Source organism: Cornus florida, unplaced genomic scaffold, assembly GCF_030987335.1.
Source record: "Cornus florida cultivar Cherokee Brave unplaced genomic scaffold, ASM3098733v1 CherokeeBrave_3.0.0_Hap2_Chr03, whole genome shotgun sequence".
Taxonomy (NCBI): Eukaryota; Viridiplantae; Streptophyta; class Magnoliopsida; order Cornales; family Cornaceae; genus Cornus; species Cornus florida.
The window spans coordinates 93,421,627-93,440,452 of record NW_026775573.1 but is presented as its reverse complement, the minus strand read 5'-3'; the positions used below and the strand labels follow the sequence as shown (position 1 = coordinate 93,440,452).

Here is an 18,826-nt window from a genome sequence, read left to right as displayed (position 1 = left end):
GGGTATAGCTCTACATAAATAAACTATTTCATGTGTTGTTGATTTTGTGTGTATATCTATACATACATAAATTGATACAAGTTGTCTGCAAATAGATTGTTAGTAAATGATTTTTATTTTTATTTTCTCAAAACAACTGTATTAACATTGTTACACTTGTTAGAACAGTAGAGAAAATTGGAGAAGAGAAAAATATAGTAACTAAATAACAAGCACAGAACAAAGCTCAAGCGAAACAGTGATCAAAAAGAGCTTGCAATGGCGGTGAGGTAAAGAATTGTGTGCCTTATTGGGTATAATTGCAGAGGTTGAAGAGAATGAAGGCTTGTATGAGATAACGAGAGGGATGAGGCAATGAGGGGTAGTTTTGTCTTTTAGAATTATATATATTTTTGTATTAAATTGTATTAAAAAATTAAGAGTAAAAGAGTCAATTCATATATGTCGTAGCTCAAAAAGTAAATTAGAGTGTAAGTGAAAGGTAAAAACCAAATTTTCATCTAGGTGTAGAGGTCCAAATGAAATTAACCCTTATAAATATGGAATGTCAATTCTAAATTTCTTGTAAAAAACGAATAATGAAATTTGATGTGATTTACCAGGGATGTGATGCATCAGTTTTACTGGACAGCTGTGGGGGCATAGTAAGTGAAAAACAAGCTGGACCTAATATTGACTCTCTAAGAGGATTTGAGGTGATTGATGAGATTAAGTACATTTTGGAGGAGGCATGTCCATACACTGTTTCATGTGCTGATATTTTAGCCATTGTTGCTCGTGACGCTGTTGCTTCGGTATATCTCTCTCTTGTCTTAAATCTGGATTAGGTTGTGCAAATAAAATAGACAAGCTTGATCTTTCTAATAAGAGTGATTTAGGGAAGGCTACATGGAAACTTATGTGAGATAGATGGTGGGTCTCATTACATGATGTTATGGTGACATAATAGAATCAATCCTACCACTCCATTCACATAAATTGAATTCGGTAACTATCAAATTTGGTTCTTAAATTATTATTCCTCTAATAAGAGAAAAAGTGTACAATATTTCGGGATATCATACTCCAGTAGCCTCTTAGTTGTTGGATCATCTATTAGATGGGTTCCACCACAGGATACAATCACATAGTATAACTCACTTGATGGATGATCTAATGACTGAGAGACTCGGGGGTATTGTTGACTTTCACCTAATTAAGGAGCATATATTTTTCATTGTCTCGGAGATAATTAATTGCTAGTTTTTCTCATGAGGGAAGACTAGCATGAAGATTTTGTACTTACTAGTGCCATAATTTGTGTCTAAAAACAAACCTAGTTATTAATACTAAATGATCAGCCTTGCAAAGTGAAAATTGAGTTTGTCACATGTAATGTAACCAAATTTTACCAATGCAACAAATCTATGAATAAAAATAAAATAAAATAAAAGTTGAACCATAAAAGGGGGGTTAATGCTGTTTTTTCACAAATATTGCACTAGGCTACACCCAGATTATTTGACAAGGTCTTGTTTATAAATATTTATATATACACACACATGCATGTATATTATATATAGAGTTATGCTACTTGAGCACAAATAGGCAGATTAAACAACGCATATAATAATAATAATAATAATAATAATAATAATAATAGATATACTTATGTGAGTCTAACTTGATGCCATTTCATGGCAATATACGTTAGACATTCTGTCATACTTTTTAACAATCTTAGCTGAATATTTTTTTTTTTTTTTTTTTTTTTTTTTTTTTTTTTTTTTTTTTTTTTTCAATAACAGAGAGGTGGAGAGAAACTCACACCTCCTGAGGTTTGTCGCGTGATTTTACCAACCCACTGTGATTTAGCAATTTGAAAAGCACACAACACAAAAAGACCCTTTTAACACCCTAGTGGAAAGATGTAACGAGTGGGCGTTTGCCCATTTATCCAAAAACTTAAGTTATTGGACAGTACTGCATATCCACCCATTTATACCCTTTCACTTTTCATCCGGATCCGATGTGGGAACAAAGTCCCCCTATAACGTTCTCCACCATCCAAACTCGTAACGCCCTCGTTGCGCGATCAGGCCACCCTGCCTACCCGGATGACACACGCAGACGCCTCCAAGCCTGGCGCTTGCCGTGACACCGGATCAAGAATTAGATCTGACTCTGATAACAACTGTAACGGGTGAGTGTTAGGTAATGTTGCATTCCCACCCATTTATACCTCTTTCACTTTCCATCCCAGATCCGATGTGATGTGAGGACAAATACCCCTTGTAACAAAAGACCTCTTTAACCCTAAAGCATGATCGAATAAGACCAAAATAACCCCTAACAATTTTATTTATGGAAAATTTTATCCTCTCTTTTCTTTCTATTTTCCTTCGCATTGTAATCTTCATGGGTTTGTCTATAGGTAGTCACACAATGGGAGAGGCAAGATGCTTAAGCTTCAGGCAAAGTGTCTATGACCAGAACACCGAAGAACACTTGTACCATTGCAAGAGAAACACAGAGTTTAGAAGAATCCTATGGTCCATATGTCCGAAATCAGGGAGAGACAGTGAACTGGCACCGCTTGATTTGATGACTCTGGCGAGGTTCGACAACCACTACTTCCACAATATAATTCGAGGAGAAGGATTGTTAATATCCGATAATGTGTTGGTCAATGAAGATTTCGAAGGGGAGATAAAAAAAAAATATGTGTGGACTAATGCCTATAATCAAGAACTTTTCTTTGCTACATTTGTGGATTCAATGGTCAAGATGGGGAACATCAATGTACTCACTGGAGAAGAGGGAGAGATCAGGAGAGATTGCAGGTTTTGTAAACACCTAGGCAGTGAATTAGAAGAACTATTTATATGCAATTCAAAATGTTGTACTTGGACTAGCAAATTAACCTTTTTTACAAGTTTACAAGCTAGTGTGTAAATCAACTTTTTTACGCGTCACTGATTTTACTTTGTCAAACCGGACGAGGACGGGAATGGGTCGTTGTCATTCCTAATGTCGAGAAACTTAATTAGGCCGAGCTTATCTTATCCTTTATCATTTAGTAAACTCATAAAAATAAATCTGTTTTACGTAATTAAGCCGAACTTATCTTATCATTTATCATTTCATAAACTCGTAAATACAAATCCACTATCTATTTTACGTCAAGCAATAAAGGAACCTAATTAGACCAAGCTTATCTTATCCTTTATCATTTAATAAACTCGTAAAAATAAAGCAATATGTGAAGCAACCTAATTAGGCTGAGCTTATCTTATTCTTTATCATTTTATAAACTCGTAAAAACAAATCTACTATATGTTTTACGTCAAGCAATAGACATTTAGCGGGGCTCGAACCTCTCATCTCTACTTTGAGAGAGGAGAGGTTAAACCAAGCTAAATATTTTTATAGAAATAACCAACATACATTGCTTAAAACAGGAATGAGAGTTCTTAAGAAAGAAGAATCTTGTGCAATTTGGTACTTGCTCAAATGCTTCCAAAACTAGACGGCTATTAGACATTGTTTTACTAGTTCTTTTTAAAATAAAATAAAAAATTGAAAACAAAATTAAAAAAAATAGTAGTCGGCAAGAATATGTGAATTTCAATGCATTTTAATCCATCCAAAAATACAAAAAATAAAAATAAAAATTGATCATCTCAATATAAGCAATAGGAAGTGTGACAAGTATACAGCAATGGAGACTGATGTGGTGATATGGGACTTTGGTGGTTCACTCCCCGTTGATAATGTGCAAACACTAGCTTCCAAGAAGCCCAAGGACATTCCCAACCGGTATATTCGGCCGGAGGTTGAGCTTGATATAATTTCCGTTTATGAGTCTTTACGAATTCCGGTTATCGACATGAGCAAACTTCCCGGTGACACTGATGAATTATCAAAACTTCATCATGCATGTAAAGACGGGTTTCTTTCAGGTATATCACACTTTTGTTCACAACCCATTATAGCCCCATGCTTCTTAATCAGTCCAATCATGTTAATACATATATAAATGTTAACATGATTGTATGCCTCTTTAACATATCGAATAGAATATCTAATTAACTGATTAAGATATATATATATATATATATATATGTGTGTGTGTGTGTGTGTGTGTTTGGTGGTACCGAATTTGAGATTAGAGAAAATTTAGTACAAATTTTAAACTAAACTTTCTTCAATCACAGGTCCAAGGCATCGATTCGGTGCTCCCAAACATTAGAAAAAAAAAAAAAAAAAAAAAAAAAAAAAAAAAAGAGTTACACCATTACCTTATAGTAAGTGTAACATTTAGGTTGTCATCTTTACCCTTTTGATCTTCCAAACATTTGGTCCACTTAACAATATTCCAATTAGTTTTATAAAACCATCTTCAACAAAGAATATAGTACATAATATGTATAATCATGCTTCAATAAAGGGCTAAATTCTAACATAACTGTGTTGGCAAAACAGTTGATCAATCATGGAGTATCAGAGGCAATTGAGAAAATGAAAGTGGTCACCGAGGAGTTCTTTAAGCTGCCATTAGAGGAGAAGGTAGCATATGCACAGCCACCAAACAGTATTGAAGGTTATGGCCAAGCCTTTGTTGTGTCTGGAGATCAAAAGCTTGACTGGGGTGACATGCTCTTCCTTTTACCCCTACCAATCACCCAGAGAAACATGAGCCTCTGGCCTAAAACTCCCACTTCTTTCAGGTAAACAAAACATTTTAAAACAAAATCTTTGATCAAGTGAATATAAATAAAAAGAAATTTTGTAATAAAATGTATGTATATATATATCAGATCAACCTTGGAGAAGTACTCATCAGAGCTGCACAAAGTATCAATCGGCCTTTTCATGTTGATGGCTAAAAACCTTGGGATTGACCCTGAGAAACTCACAAGCATGTTTGGGGATTGCACACAAGGGATAAGAATGAACTACTATCCACCTTGTGTGCTTGCAGATAAGGTCATGGGTCTCACTCCACATTCGGATGCAACCGGACTGACCTTGCTGGTTCAAGTCAATGATGTGCAAGGGCTGCAGATCAAGAAACACTGTAAGTGGGTACCTGTTAAACCTATTCCCGGTGCGATTATCATCAACATTGGTGATGTTATGGAGGTAATTAGACCATAATACAACATCACTTAACAAGCAAGCAAAGGGTTGCTATTGTTCATCTTTTTCATTGAAGATTTTGTGATATTGAACACTTTTACCTTCTTTGAGTGCAGATAATGAGCAATGGAGAATACAGTAGCATTGAGCACAGAGCCGTTGTGAACTCGGAGAAAGAGTGCCTTTCCATTGCTGCATTTCACAGTCCAAACCTTAGGGCTGTGGTTGGTCCTTTGCCAGATCTCATGAAGGAGAATGGAGCAAATTATAAGACATTGAGCAGTGAGGACTCCATGAGACTGGTGATAAGTACCAAACTTGATGGTAAAAGCCTAGTGGATCATATGAAAATTAAATATGCATGACTACCGAATAATTTTAATCTACCATACTAGCTCAACTTGATAGAAATTGTTCCTACTTCAACTTGATATTCAGCATGGACTAATATACTTCCAGTTTAGCAATTCCGACATGGAATAACTATCTCAGGAAATCTTCTGGCTTTCTGGTGTACTTTCTTTACTGGAGAAAATTCCAATAGTTTTTTTTAAAAAAAAAAATTTCCTATTTTTGGTATAACTTCCAAGATTCATTTAAAATTGTAAACAAACATCCAACATATCATTTAGGAGCACAACAAACTCACATCTGTGTCAATCTTTCCTGTGGCTGCAATTCTGTTTCTAAATTGGCATTTAATTGTGTTTATTCCTTTGGCTACAGTGGCTACCAGTGCTCTTTAAGTTTTGTCAGAAAGCATTCCTTCTACATCATCTTCTTATAAAAAAATCTTCCTACCAGGAAGAAACTCAGTAGAAAAGATGAAGTAGAAGGAAATAGAATACTAACCCTTATCCGCTATCTCCTCAAGATAACTCCTAGAGACCCTTCCTTCTCGAAAAGATAGTTAAAGAGAAAGAAGGACCACTAAGAGCTACCTTGAAGAAATAACTGATCTTACTATCACGTAAAACAAGAACACCAATGTTGTCAAGAATAATCACATCCCTAAATAATACAATTATTTAGTAAAATATGACCTCCTTGAAAATTTTGAATTCTAAAGTACAATTACAATAATATTGTAATAGTTAATGTAGGTTAGCGTTCTATTTACTAATCACCTCTTGCAATTATCCAAAAAAAATTGAAAACACCATTGGGTTGGGAGGATCCTACCTTGACCTAACAATCGAAGGGTTGGGAGGGTCCTTGATCTAAGAATGGAAGGGGAGGGGTACAATCAGGAAAGCTTGCTCTGGCTTGTGTTTGACCATAACACCAACAAATTAGTAGTTATTCCTAGAAACTAAAATTTGATTCCAAGTTTATTTTCTATAACTCATCGAATGAAAATGAATTGGATTAACTGTATGGCATTCCAGGATAACCCAAAATCAATTCCAAATAAAAACCTGTAACCTTAAACATTAAAACTATTGTGATAGTCTAAGGTGTCTATGTAATTGTGATTAGTGCCAAGGCATTCAGAAATCACTTTATCAACATTTAATTTTCCAATTATTTCTCCTTTTCCAAATTTATTCTCAATTTCGTTTAAACTTTGTTATCTCTCAATTAAGTTAAGCTTGTTCTCTCTCAGTTAAGGTAACTTGAATGGTTCGAAATCATCTCTCTCAATTAAGATTTAAAGTATCAAACTTGTGTTTATGGTAGAATGTAGCCCTATGATAGCTTCATTTAAAGATATCAATTCATTTAAATTACTAATTGAAAGAAATAATACATTAGCTTTAGGCAACTTACCCTCTAGACTTCTGTCCACAAAACCCAAAACCCAACTTTATTACACAAACTGACATTGGCTACATGAGATCTTAGAAAGAAAAAAAATAAAAACTAAGCAAAACTGCCCTTCAAGGAATTTTTATCAATCCATTTTAGGTCCATGTAGCATTGAGCTTTGTTGAAACCTAAAATCAGTTGTTGCCAGCAATCACACTTTCGGCTTTTTTTTTTTTTTTTTAAAGTAAAAATCAATTAGAAAAGCGTTCAAAGGAGAACGCATCCCTAATACAAAAACGAAAGTGGAACCTAAGGACCAATAGAGTCCAAAAGATCAACTAAATCATTAGTCGAGGAGCAATTTGTCACGGGCCTAGAGATTTGGCGCAGCGGCACGGCCCGTGCGGCACCAAGGAGTTGCTTCAGCTCGCGCAAGCGCCCTGGTCAGCCACCACAACTTGCCCTCCCAAGGATACATACTGACTGGTTTCGGCCTGCCATGACCTCTTCAGGGGAACGGCTCTAGCTCTCGACCAATTTGTGCAGGGATGGCCAACTCCCTTCTTCATAGTCAAGTCCACGACCAACGACAAGCACCTCGAACTGAACCGAGTCGACCTGCCTGAACTCTGAAGAGGTACCATCCTGTGCTCCAACACGCCCCTTCCCTGGAACCATTCCCAGTCAAACTCTGCTATTTGCCAACCAGCATGCGTGTCTTCCATCCTCCAAGCGTCTTAGGAATCACTTCGTGACATTCTCCCCCACCCAAATCCTGCGACGTCCTCGTCGCAGTGCGGCGCTTCACTACTGCGTCCACTCCCTTCCAAAGTCTGCCTCCATGCGGTATGCTCGCCTTCCCACCATTGCTTCCTTGTGCAGCTCCCTGCACTGCACTCGCCCAATTATAGGCCTCGGACCAAGGGGAAGTCCACTCCTCAAGGACGTGACTCTTCTCCGTCATGCTGCCTCCGCGACATCTCGAGCAAGCAATGGCCTCCTGCCGACTTGATGCTCGCCCTTCACCATGGTTTGCATCACCCAAGGACTAAGCACGAACTTTGGTGCGCACGGCCCTCCGGCCCTTCAATGCGCAACTTCAACGAACGCCTCTTCCTGGGGAGATGGAGGCTCTCCCCCCCAACTGCATTGATTCCTCCTCATCGACGCAACTTCAATGCACCGTCTTCTTTCTCTAACCCCTCCCGAACCGACAAGGGGGCACCCCACCGTGCTTTACCCCAAGTCTTGCTCTAATACCATTTGTCACCGGCCTAGAGATTTGGCGCAGTGGCACGGCCCGTGTGGCACCAAGGCATTGCTTCAGCTTGCGCAAGTGCCCTGGTCAGCCACCACAACCTGCCCTCCCAAGGATACATGCTGACTGGTTTCGGCCTGCCATGGCCTCTTCAGGGGAACGGCTCCAGCTCCCGACCAGTTTGTGCAGGGATGGACAACTCCCTTCTTCATAGTCAAGTCCACGACCAGCGACAAGCACCTCGAACTGAACCGAGTCGACCTGCCTGAACTCTGAAGAGGTACCATCCTGTGCTCCTGCACGCCCCTTCCCTGGAACCATTCCCAGTCAAACTCTGCTATTTGCCAACCAGCATACGTGTCTTCCATCCTCCAAGCGTCTTAGGAATCACTTCGTGACAAATTGTTTCCTTTCACATAACAGAAAATAGAACGAAGAATATGCGTTTTCAATATCGCCACAGATGTTTCCTTTCCTTCGAAATTTCTGCTATTCCTCGCTCTCCATATGCACCACCAAACACTATGTGGAACTATCCTCCAATAGTCGCGTGGCTTTTCACTGGGCATTTTCTCCATGCATTTATCAATCCTATGGAGGACTGAGGCATTTCCCAATGGACGCCAAAAATGCCAAATATGAGGTTCCAACAATCATACGCCATAGGACAATGCAAAAGAATGTGATCCACAGACTCACCATTTGTTTTACATAGACAACATCAATTAACAATAGTGTTTCCTCTTTTCCTTAAATTATCCAAAGTCAAGATCTTACCCCAAACGGCAGTCCAAACAAAGAATGCAACTTTAAGTGGATCCTTAGAATGCCATATAATCTTCCATGGGACATCATGAACAACGAAATTGGACAGACAAAGGAACATGGACCGAACACCAAATCTACCATGGGTGGATGGGACCCGCAAAATGTCATCACTACATCTACTAAAATCCTTCTGCAGATACTACAAATCCAAAAAAACACATACCTCGTCCATCTCCCAATCCTAGAAAGAATGCCAAAACCGCACATCCCACGTAACTCCACTGCTATCAAGCCGATAACAGTCAGCTACGCAGGCGTGCCTATTTTTGGCAATAAAGTCTCGGAAAGGAATGAGACAACAACTGCTCTCCACACCATAAATCCTCCCAAAAGCGCACACTTACCATCACGAACCTTAAATCTGATGTGTGAGGAAAAGACATCCCAACCCTTCCTAATGAATTTCCATACGCCGACGCCTCCCGCAACAGAGACTGGACGAGAGGACTAGCCTCCACTCTCCTCCCCAAAGCAACACGAGATAATCCTTCTCCACTGGCGATGCCTTTCCCTGCCAAATCTCCATAACCACTTCCCCAATAAAGCTCTGTTATTTACTTTCTTTCTTTTTGGGGCTCGGGTAGATCTTGTTGTCTTCCCGAGAATTTGATAGATTTTGTCTTCTCTGGCGCCTTAGGGCCCTTATTTGTTTCTTTTCAGTTTCTGTATGTGGGACGCGTTCCCCTGTTGAACGCTTTTCTTTCTTAAATGAATTTACTTATCAAAAGTAAAAAAATAAAGGTCTATTAAAAGGAACCAGCTTTCAAATGCCTAAAACGCCTAACTTCAAGGGTTTGCAAACTTGATCCCAATTAACAAGATGATACTTGAACTCCTCTCTCCTTCCACCCCATAGAAAGTCCCTTTGGATTTTTTCAATCCTTTCAGCGACAAAGCATGGAATTTGAAACAAAGATAAATAGTAAGTGGGATGGGACAAGAGAGTACTCTTTATTAGAGTGACCTTCTCCCCCCCCCCCTCTCCCGACAGATATTGCTTCTTCCATTCTGCCAACCTCTTCTCATACCTATTAATCACCGGATCCCAATTCCCCACTCTCCTAGAGGAAACCCCCAAAGGCAATCCCAAATAAGGAGGAGGAAAAGCACCTACCCCACGTCCAAGAACTGCAGCTAAGGAGGAAATATCTGGAACATTCGACAAACACTCTCTTTCCAACATTGATCTTTAACCCAGAAACCGCCTGGAAACAATCAAGAATACATCTCAAATATCTAAGTTGAGAGATATCGGCATCACAAAAAACCAAGGTATCATCTGCAAACAATAGATGGGAAATCTCCATCTGATGAGCTACATCTCTGCCGACTCTGAATCCCCTGATATAACCCAAATCCTCCGCTCTCCTCATTAGTCGACTCAAATCCTTCATGACTATAAGGAATAGAAAAGACGACAAGGGGTCCCCTTGTCTCAAACCTCGAGAACTCGCGAAGAAACCAGCAGGAGATCCGTTCACTAGAACAGAGAACATGACAGACAAAATACATGCTTCGATCCATTTCCTCCACCTAACTCCAAACCCCATCCTCTTAAGCAAGTAAAGGAGAAACTTCCAATTAATGAGATCATAAGCTTTCTCAATGTCGAGTTTGCATAAGACGCCAGGGACCCCACTTTTCAACCTGGAATCTATGCATTCCCATACTATAAGAACAGAATCCAAAATCTGCCGTCCTCCAACAAAAGCATTATGGGACTTCGAAATAATACCATCCAATACATTACTCATCCTAAGAACAAGAACCTTGGCAATAAGCTTATACATGCATCCCACTAAGCTAATTGGCTGAAAATCCTTAATATCAGAAGCACCACCCTTCTTAAGAATAAGGGCAATAAAAAATGCATTTAACAACTTCTCAAATATGCCATAAGAGTGAAATTCCTGGAAGGTGCCCATCACCTCACTACGCACCACTTCCCAACTCTCCATAAGAAACCGCATAGTAAACCCATCTAGCCCGGGAGCTTTGTCACCATTGCAGCTCAATAACGCCTTGAGCACTTCTTCTTCAGAGAATGGAACCTCAAGCCTGTCTCTATTCAACTCAGAAATGGCATCAAGGTAGAGACCATCAAGCTTAGGCCTCCACTCCAACGTCTCAGTGTAAAACTGCTGATAAAAGGAAGCAATCCCCCCACACACCTCATCCTCTCTCCACAACTCCGAACCATTCACACGAATACGCCCAATATAATTGCTCCTTCTATGAGCATTGGCAAGCCTGTGGAAAAATTTTGTATTGCGATCCCCTTTTTTAAGCCACAAAGCCTGAGATTTCTGACGCCACGAGATCTCCTCCATTATAGCGATCTCAGCAAAGTTCGCCTAACAAGAGGCTCTCGTAGAGCGCAAAGACTCCACATCCTCAAGACGATCAAGCGTAGCGATTTCAACGAGGACTCTATTCTTCTTCCATTCAAGGTTCCCAAACACCTCCTTGTTCCACTTCTCGAGCTCAGATTTGAGAAACTGAAAATTCCTAGCTAATATATAGCTAGAGGAACCTGTAACAATCGCCTCCTCCCACCAAGACTGTACTTTCCCTTGGAAATCATCTGATCTCAGCCACATATTCTCAAAACAGAATGGGGTGCGCCGAGATCTCAAACCCCCGCAATCAAGAACTAAAGGAACGTGATCAGATGTCACCCTTACAAGAGCTGCCTGAGTAACATCTGGGAATTTCTCTTCCCATTCCCCAGAAATCAGGAATCTATCCAGCCTTGAAAAAGTAACTGGATCCCTACCATTGGACCACATAAAGGTTGCCCCTTCCATTAGCAAATCAATAAGAAAATGACTATCAATAAACTCTGAAAACTGAGTCATTTCCGAAGACCACCTACCCCCAGTGGACCTCTCAAACGGAGTCCTAACAGAATTAAAATCCCCGCCCAGACACCAAGGCAATGCCCATAGTCCCTTAATATAGTAGAGCTCTTCCCAAAAGGCAGGTCTTTCACTGTCAATAATTGGCCCGTAAACCCCAGAAAAAACCCATCTGAAATTGTCCTCCTCCATCTTGAACTCGCATGACAAAGAGTAAATTCCCTTCCAAATAATCATCTTTGACAGCCATCTTCGATCCCACATAACTAGGATTCCACCAGAGGTGCCTGAGGCGTTTAACGCTTCCCATTCCACGAATCTTCCTCCCCAAAGACTCCTAACCACCCTGTCAGAAATAGAAGCTAACTTAGTTTCTTGCAAGCAAACAACATGGGCACTACTTTTCCTCACAGCTACCTTAACCACCCTCCTTTTGTCCGGATCATTTAGACCATGAACGTTCCACATAATGATTCGTAGCTTCATTAAAAACCATAAACAATCATCTCCCCTCCTCCCCGTTTCCCACTTCTGGTCCTTCCCCTTTCCCTTGCCACCCCATCCTTCCCCTCATAGTTAACATAAGAAATGAGGTTCTTGACCTCCTGCTCCCCTTTCCAAGACGTTAAAGGTCTCCTACTTTTGACCTCTTTCGTGCCTTGAATAGACTCTGCAGCATCTCCCCCTGCCACCATTGCATGAAGAATGGACAAGGCTTGATCATCATTGCCCTCTGTAGAGACCCAAAGTTTCACTGATAACACCAATATTCTCTGCCACCCAGTCCGTGCCCAAATCATTAGTCGTTTCTAAACTATCGGGTTGCACTACTGCCAACGGTTCCACTATTCCCACAACGGATTGATCCGTTTCTGTCCATAGAAGCAAGTCATTGGAATAATCATGCTGAGAGGGAACCCAATCTCCTTTCTCCTCCCCCTCACTCTCCATGCCATTAACATATATATCCATCTATAAATCCAAATTTGTAGCAATATCACCTGAATCAAGTGTCGTCAGACTGAATATCATTCGTCTCTGGACCTTCGGAAGGCAAGCAATTAAGACCTTTTAGAGCTACAAAAAGTCGCACCTCTTTAAGCAAGATGATTCGTCGGTCAACCTGAAGTGGAGATCTCGTCCCACACAAACCATCACCCCATCAGAGCTTCCTACGCTTCTAGACATTTCCTTTGCAGCCTTAGTCACTGACCCATCAAACCGTGGAACAATAAGCCCAAAAACATCCCTCTGTTGAACACAAACATCCTCCATACCACCACCACTTCTCATCACCCCACAAGGAGTAGAAGAAGCAGAAGAAAGCTCCGAGGATGAGTAATAGAGGACGTACATGGAGTGACGAATGCATGAGAGCGTGCTATCCACTTCTGTTTGTCATTGCGAGACCATCGAGAGCCATAGCAAGAACTCCAGTTCTCTTTCGCAGTCGAACTAGTCATGCTTACGCTCATCTTCTTCCACCTTGATTTCTCAGACGTGGACCAATGTCTAGTGGTAGATAACAAATCCGTGTGTGCAGAACATTGTGAAACAAACTAAGAATGGACCTGGACCTGGACCAGGGCCTGGGCTAATCTTCCATTACATGACTCCATTAAAACATTTGGGGCGGGCTTGTCATTTAATAATGACATGGACAAGGATCTATTGGGCCCTCTCTAGACCCTCCTTTTAATCCCTTGGGGGACCCACAGCCCAGTCCTAGCCAAAGATCCATTAGACTTGGGCCTGTAAAGCCCATTGCTCAAAACATGCCCGTCATAGCCATATCCCAGCCTGTCACAAGCATGTCCACGTGTGTGGACCTCCCTAAAGCGCGTACTCATTTTATTTCTGATTTTGTTTGCCCCACTCGCGGACGGTGTGATGAAGCGCACGCGTCTCTTCCCTTGAGGACCGAGGATGATCTAAAACTCCGGCCGGGCAAAGGGACAACGAAGCTTTCCAATTCTCGACTCCTCGCGCCCAATCTGTGAAGTAAATCTGGCATATGGATCTAGGGAGGCTTTCGGCAGAATGGATGGTGATGATTCCTCCCTCAATTCAACTTTAAATGTAACTCTCTGATCTTCGACGTAACTAAATTCCGGGATCAAACCTTCATCAGCAAGGAAGATAACAATTCTCTCTCCTACCACCATATCGTCCATCTCCACATCACACTAATCACCACACAGATTCCCTATTGCTTCGAACAACCTTTGACATCGAAGATGAAGGGGCAATCCGTACATCAGTACACGTCGTCCTCTTCCACTTGGTCTCACCGCCGAGCAACCGACTGCAAAATACCATACATACATCAATGGCCAAAGAAACAACGCCCCAGTTTTTTCTGCCATAATTGAGAACCCTTTGTGCCTCTTTCTCCGATGGTAATCTGAACAGAAGAAGACGGTCAGGCAAAATTGAAACCCTTACTCTACACGCAATCTTCCATGTCTGCGTCGCCCACTTCTCAATAGAGTCAATGCTTCCCACATCTTTATCAAAGCGTTCAACAAGGCAAGATTTCAAAACTAATTCTCGGCTGGCCATGCTATGATGATCAACCCTGAATGTCCTACCATCTGTAGTTGGAAGGCTTTCGATCTCACCGTCAAGAATGAAACGTGGTAGATTCGCAACTTCGAGAAACGATCCTCCCATGTACCCTATTCCATGATCGCATCAGAAATCTCCAGGAAACCCTAATCGCCCAAAATCGCCTCTAATAGAGAGAAAAAGGTTTTTTTTTAAAATAATAATAAAATATAAAATAAAATAAAATATAAAAAAATCCAGCAATCACACTTTCTAAATAGAAGCCAAAGAGGCAAAAGCAACATTTTTCTTATTTGTACATGTAGTAAAAATATATATATACAAAAATATAAAAAATGCATCAGTTCTCCAAGGTGATTTAGCATCACAGAAACATTCAGATGCAAATTACCCATTTGTTTTGAGATTCATCACATGCCCATGAAAAAGAAAGTAAGAACATAAACATACTTGCATATAGATACATACAAACATATATACATATCATACAAAGATTTGAGTTTGCATGTATTTGAATCTCATATGCCCATGAAAAAGAAATTAACATAAACTTGTTTACACATAGGTACATGCATACATATGTGTGTGTGTGTGTGTGTGTGTGTGTGTGTGTGTGTGTGTGTGTGTATTATATAAAGGTTTGAATTTGTGTGATGAATTGTGTTTTTTTGGATCTGGGAAGATAGACGATCAGAACCTGTCGGGATTCATGATTAACATCGCACAGTAATATGTCAGTGGATTGATAGACCAATGAATTTCTTCATCACCTCGTCTTTCTCCTCCCAAATTTCACATCAAAAAACTAATCACAAAAAGGCTTGTATTCAGAAGAAAACCCTAAAATCACTAGCAAAAAAAAAAAAATAAGAGGATTTAAAACTAGATTAGAATAATAGTAGATGAGTTTTGTGCTCAGACCTTCTTAGAGGATTGTGTGCCATCACAGTGTCATGAGAGACTATCTTTGGAACACGAAAATTAGATCTTCACAGCACATCATGTCTATCAAATATTCAAGAATATATATATATTTATATAAAAAAAAACCAAATCCAACATTGGAATAACTATCTCAGAAAATCTTCCTTCTAGCAAACTTTCTTTACTCGTGAAAATTCCAGTTCTGCACAAGTCTATACATAAGGTAAGATTGTAAACAAATTTCTAAAACAGCATGCAAGATGATAGTGTGTCTTTCGATGAACTACTATCTGTGTTGTTAGGAACTGGCATAACGTCACCTTTTTATTATATTCAATTTCATCTTTTATATTCTATTTATTTTTATACATTTTTAAAATTACAAAGCAAGTTGGGCAAGTGCAGCTTGCATAGCGCTCGCTAGGCCTTTGCCCATTTAGTGGACCTCACTTGTTGGGCAAATGACAAGTGAGCACTAGGCATTTGTTCAGCGAGTAGGATCCACTCACTGGGCAACGGCCCAGCAAGCAAAGCCAATACCCCAAAACCTAGAAAAATGATTGGCAATCATTTTGATCATAAAATTATTCTAGGAAGCAAGATGATCATAAAGGCAGTTCCGTTTGATAATTGTTCAGTCCTAAATGTCTACAAGTTACTATAATTTCATTATCTTTTTGTATTTCATTTTCACTCCACAGGATAAGCCAAAAACAATTCCAAACAAGACCTTAAAACATAGCCATTCCATTCAAAATACCCATGCCACAACTGACTAGAACTAAAAACACATGTTAAAATAGAATGATTGTCTCAATCATGACCAGCTAACGGTACCCATTACAAGAGGCAAGTACTTGCAGATATCGACTTCTATCTACTGCTGAGGCGAGTACTTGCAGATATCAACTTCTATCTACTGCTCAATCTAGAAGAGGGCAAATCCCTAAAAAAAATTAGATATAAGTACTCAAACCTAAACAAAATTATTCTAAACTATAAAGAATTGACAAAATGAATAATTCCCAAATTTAATACTCATATGCTAATAAGTACCATTTGAGAATTATTAAGTAATGCCTTTCCTATAATGAATTATTTTATATTAAAAAAAATTTACACTTTAAAATGCTATGTAAATCCCTGATTGGAATTGTTTATTGGGTGAGACTGTTTTGGCCAACGGCTTAGCCTTTTTGAGCAATGGCACACCAAATTCCACACTCCACACTCCACTTGTGGAGTGTTGTATAGCGCCTCACCAAGGGCCCAAAGTGAGCCTTTGTGTATATTTTTTATTTAAAAAGAAAGAAAATTGATGGTGTGTGGAAACAAAAAATAATAAAACAATAAAGTGAAGAGCGGGAGAGAACATCAAGAGGAAGGACTCTACAAAAAAAAGTGTACAGCCAATTTTTGCACACCGTATGCATTAAACCCTAAAACGTCTTTCTCCAAGAGACTACAGAGATATACACTCTAGTCCTACACATTTTATATTTCTATATTCCCACGAATTTAGGCTTAGAAATCTCATAAATAGAATGATGTGATCTATCTCATACACAAAGACCAACACTTTCTTCCAATCTTTTTTTTTTTTTTTTTTTGATAAGTAAAAAATATATTAGAAAAGCGTTCAAAAGGGGAACGCGTCCCTAATACAAGAAGAAAAAAGACCTAAGGACCAATAGCATCCAAAAGATCAAAGAAATCATCAATCGAGGAGCATGCACTTCCTCTTACCTACCAGAACAGAGAACGAAGAATATGAATTTTCAAATTTGCTAAAGACGATTCTTTTCCTTCAAAGGTTCTGTTATTCCTCTCACGCCATAGACACCACCAAACACAATGTGGAACAATCCTCCAATAATCACGAGCATGTTTTTTAACAGGACATCGTCTCCATGCGTTGATCAATTGTGAGGAGTGCTTAGGCATTACCCAAAAAACGTCAAACATGCTAAAAATAAAACTCCAACAATCATACGCCACAGGACAGTGCAAAAGAATATGATCCACGGATTCACTATCTGCTTTACATAAACAACACCAATTGACAATGATGTTGCCTCTCTTTCTCAAGTTGTCCAATGTCAAAATCTTTCCCAATGTTGCAGTCTAAACGAAGAATGCAATTCTAAGAGGAGCTTTAGAACGCCAAACAGACTTCCGTGGGAAATCGTGACCAACAAAGTTGGACAGACACAAGAACATGGATCGGACATCATACCTACCATGAGCTAAAGGAACCCACAAAATATTATCACACCCTCTGCCAACATCCTTCTGCCTATACAACGTATCCAAAAAAACACAAGCTTCCTCCATTTCCCAGTCCTGAAAGGGGCGCCTAAAACGCACATCCCACGTAACTCCACTGTTATCAAGTTGATAACAATCAATTACGTAGACATGCTTATTGTCTGCAATACTGTAAAGTCTAGGAAAGGAGTGAGACAGCAGCTGATCTCCGCACCAAAGGTCCTTCCAAAAATGGGCATGCCTACCGTCACGAACTTTGAATCTAATGTGTAAGGAGAAAACATCCCAAACCTTCCGAATGAATTTCCACACACCAACGCCTCCCGTAATAGTGACTGGGACAAAGGACCAGCCCCCGCTTTCCTCACCAAAACGACATGAGACAACTCTTCTCCACTAACGATGGCGTTCCTTTCCAAATCTCCATAACCATTTTCCCAAGCGAGCTCGATTAAAAGGGACCAACTTTCAAATGCCTAACCCGCCTAATTTCAGCGGTTGGTAGACTTGTTCCCAATTAACGAGATGATACTTAAACTCCTCTCCCCTTCCACCCCATAGAAAATCCCTCTAAATTTTTTCAATCCTTTCAGCAACAGAGCATGGAATTTGAAACAAAGATAAAAAGTAGGTAGGAAGGGACGAGAGAGTACTCTTAATAAGTGTGACCTTCCCCCCCTTAGAAAGATATTGTTTCTTCCATCCTGCTAATCTCTCCTCATATCTATTAATCACTGGGTCCCAATTCCCAACTCGCATAGAAGAAACTCCCAAAGGCAATCCTAAGTAAGGAAACACACCCAAGGACAACAGCTAAGGAGGAAATATCTAGAACATCCTCCACTGGAACAAGCACACTCTTTCCAACATTAATCTTTAGCCCAGAAACCACTTGGAAGCAAGCAAGAATGCACCTCAGATATCTGAGTTGAGAGACTTCGGCATCACAAAAAACCAAAGTATCATCCGCAAACAATAAATGGGAGATCTGCATCTGATGTTCAACATCTCTACCAACTCTGAAGCCCCTGATGTAACCCAAATCCTCCTCTTTTCTCATTAATCTGCTCAGTCCTTCCATGACAATAAGGAAAAGAAAAGACGATAATGGGTCACCTTGTCTCAAACCACGCGAGCTAGCAAAAAAACCCGCAGGGGAACCATTCACGAGCACAGAGAACATAACTGACGAGATACCAGTTTCAATCCATTTTATCCACCTGTCTCCAAACCCCATCCTCCGAAGTAGATA

General features: G+C 39.9%; 3 non-coding genes and 1 pseudogene across 3 annotated transcripts; 1 reads left to right on the top strand and 3 right to left on the bottom strand.

Annotated features, from left to right (window-relative positions):
- Nucleotides 1-3,700: 3,700 nt before the first annotated feature.
- LOC132301799 (S-norcoclaurine synthase 1-like) lies at nt 3,701-5,486 on the top strand (annotated as a pseudogene).
- Nucleotides 5,487-14,714: 9,228 nt separating this feature from the next.
- LOC132302107 (small nucleolar RNA Z101) lies at nt 14,715-14,805 on the bottom strand. The gene has a single exon (XR_009480741.1). It is a non-coding gene; the product is annotated as a small nucleolar RNA Z101 (small nucleolar RNA).
- A 263-nt stretch (nt 14,806-15,068) lies between these two features.
- Nucleotides 15,069-15,157, bottom strand: LOC132302120 (small nucleolar RNA snoR14). Its single transcript, XR_009480751.1, has one exon. It is a non-coding gene; the product is annotated as a small nucleolar RNA snoR14 (small nucleolar RNA).
- Nucleotides 15,158-15,293: 136 nt separating this feature from the next.
- LOC132302110 (small nucleolar RNA U61) lies at nt 15,294-15,380 on the bottom strand. The gene has a single exon (XR_009480744.1). It is a non-coding gene; the product is annotated as a small nucleolar RNA U61 (small nucleolar RNA).
- Nucleotides 15,381-18,826: the final 3,446 nt, after the last annotated feature.